This window comes from Herpailurus yagouaroundi, unplaced genomic scaffold, assembly GCF_014898765.1.
Source record: "Herpailurus yagouaroundi ecotype Mexico unplaced genomic scaffold, PumYag 163, whole genome shotgun sequence".
NCBI lineage: Eukaryota > Metazoa > Chordata > Mammalia > Carnivora > Felidae > Herpailurus > Herpailurus yagouaroundi.
In genome coordinates this window covers 3,351,987-3,354,863 of record NW_024412404.1, presented here as the reverse complement: position 1 = coordinate 3,354,863, position 2,877 = coordinate 3,351,987, and the positions used below count along the sequence as shown (strand labels likewise).

Sequence of the window (2,877 nt, the reverse complement as noted above, 5' to 3'; positions counted from 1 at the left end):
CATTTGCTTCTTTGCTCTTGCTTCTTCCTCTTTGGTTCTCTTTCCCATTTCCTCTCCCTCCCACTTCGCTGGACATTTTTATTGACTGGAGCTTCAATAGTAGTTGCATCACACAGATTGCTTTTTCTGTAGTAAAGCCCTGATTTGGAAGGGAAAAAGAAGAACTTTTCATCTCTGTGTGCAAATGTGATTCAAATATGGTGAACTAATTTATTCTGTAAAACTTAATTAAAACCAATAAAAAAAGGAGACAACTCTGGAGGGAGCAGTAACTCCCTTGGCAGGACTTGGGTGAGACTTCATTCAGTTGGGACTTTTTAAATCTTAGCATTTGATTTGGCCCCATGATTTTCAGAGAACTTGGTTTGGTTTTATGTGCTACTAAAGTGCTTTTACATATTTAATGGTTTACTCCAATTGGGTAAAAGTTTTGTTAGGTTTTCTCTAAAGTTTCCCACAGGAAAGCCTTGGTTTTTTATTTGTGACTGGAATATTTTGTGGCTTTAGAAATTATCAGGAAATTTTTTTTAAAAAAATTCTACTTTTGAAGTTTTCCAGATGCACACAAGTGTATTTTCACATATCTTACATTACATACCTCGTTGTGAAGTGATGTTGTCTGAAAGTATGAATAAACAATGTCAGAGTGGAACTTGCAGGAATAGTGACTTTATGCTGAGATTCCCATTACATGTTAAGCTTCTTGATTGTAGAACTCCATCTCCAACACTTTTTAAACGACCTACACCAAACAGAGAAATAGAGTACACATGGATGGAGAGAAGGAGGGAAGAAGGGAAGGAAGGAAGGAAGGAAGGAAGGAAGGAAGGAAGGAAGGAAGGAATCCATCAATTCCAAAGTGTTGGGATACATTTACCTATATTCTCCCTGCTGGAATCAGAATTAAAGGGAGGGCAAGAGCTGCTCAGAGCACTAGCCCCATCTAAGAATAGAGGAAGACTTCTAAGTATGGAATCCCAATGAAATCTCATACCCGGTACCAAACTTTGCCAAGGTGGGTGCTCAGTAAACCTTGGATAAATTGAATTGTTACACCCTTTTGATCAAAGTTTGCCTCAAGGGCACTACAAAAGGAGTGCCAATGGTGATTATTTCCAGTATTTTGTTATGAAAATTTCCAACATATAGAAAAATTTTTATAATTTTTCATGGAACATCCCTGTACCTATAACCTAGATTCTACCATTAATTAACATTTCACCCTACTTATCACAACTCTATCTATCCATCTCTATATTCATCCAATACTCATATTATTTTTTTGTCTGGGTATAGTATACTTATAGATGGTACATGACAAGTAGGGCTCCCCAAGCCCCTCCCCTTCTTCAGGGGGTCTGTGATGGAAACTGTGTAGAGGTTGGGGGATTCTCAGTATGTTGGGGGGGTGAGTTGGGGCAAAGATTCTCCAGCAGCTGAGGCACTGTCTCTTCCTCTTTCGCTCCCTCGGGCTGGTGGTCCAGGGGACTCGTACTCCTTGGAGACCATGTGGACCATAAGGTCCACCACCCAGTTGCTGTAGCCAAATTCATTGTAATAATAGGAAATTTGCTTGACAAAGTGGTCATTGAGAGCAAAGCCTGCTCCAGCATCAAAAGTGTAAGAGTGGGTATCAATGTTAAAGTCACAGGAGACAAAGTGGTCCTCAGTGTTACCCAGGGTGCACTTGAGGGGGCCCTCTAATGCCTGTTTCACCACCTTCTTGAATGTCATTGTACTTGTAAGTTTTCTTTAGGCTGCAGATCATACCTACAATTGACACATTGGGAATCGGACACAGAAGGCCATGCCAGTGGGCTTCCTATTTAGCTCAGGGATGACCTTGCCTACAGCCTTGGCAGCACCAGAAGAAGTAGGGAGAATGTTCTGGGTAGCTCCTTGGCCATGGTGACACAGCTTCCCAGAGAGGTCGTCCATGGTCTCCTGGGTGGCAGTGATGGCATAGACAGTGGTCATGGGTCCCTCCACGATGCCAAAGTTGTCATGGATGACCTTGGCCAGAGGGGCCAAGCAGTTGGTGTTGCAAGAGGTATTGCCAACAATCTTGAGAGAGTTGTAATACTTCTCATAGTTCATGCCCATTGCAAACATGGGAGTACCAGAAGAATGAGTGGAGATGATAACCCTTCAAGTGAGCCCCAGCCTCCTCCATGGTGGTGAAGACCCGAGTGGACTCCACAACATACTCAGCACCAGCATCACCCATTTGATGTTGGTGGGATCTTTCTTCTGGAAGATGGAGATGGGCTTTCCATTGATGACAAGTTTCCCATTCTCAACCTTGACTGTACCATTTAATTTGCTGTGGGTAGGATCACACTGGAACATGTAGACCATGTAGGTGAGGTCAATGAAAGGGTCATTGATGGCAACAATATCCACTTTTCCAGAGTTAAAAGCATCCCTGGTAATTAGGTGCCCAATACAGCCAAATCTGTTTACTCTAACTTTCACCATCATGTCTTGGGGACACAGCTGGCACTACACCAGAAGATGTGATTGTTGAACAGGGAGAAGCAGAGAGGTAACTCATATTATTTTTATGCATTTCAAATTAAATTGCAGGCATTGGTATCCTTCTCCATAAATACTTTAGTATACATATCATAGAATTCAATATTTGTTTCCAGTCTTTTCCTTTGAAATAAAATGGTCATTCACTAAAGTTTGACAATTGCAAACACTTGTGTAACACAAATCCTAATCAGGATTGCCATCACTCCCAGAAAATTTAGCAGTAGAGATTTGAGAGCCTTTGAAAAAATATCTTTACCTCTTTATTCAGAAAGAGAGTAAGAATAACTTAAAGAGTTTAAAATTTGATAGGAACTGTCCACCATCACAAACTGCCTCAGA

General features: G+C 41.4%; 1 pseudogene; it reads right to left on the bottom strand.

Moving 5' to 3' along the window:
* Positions 1 to 1,392: 1,392 nt before the first annotated feature.
* On the bottom strand, positions 1,393 to 2,481 carry LOC121036634 (glyceraldehyde-3-phosphate dehydrogenase-like; annotated as a pseudogene).
* Positions 2,482 to 2,877: the final 396 nt, after the last annotated feature.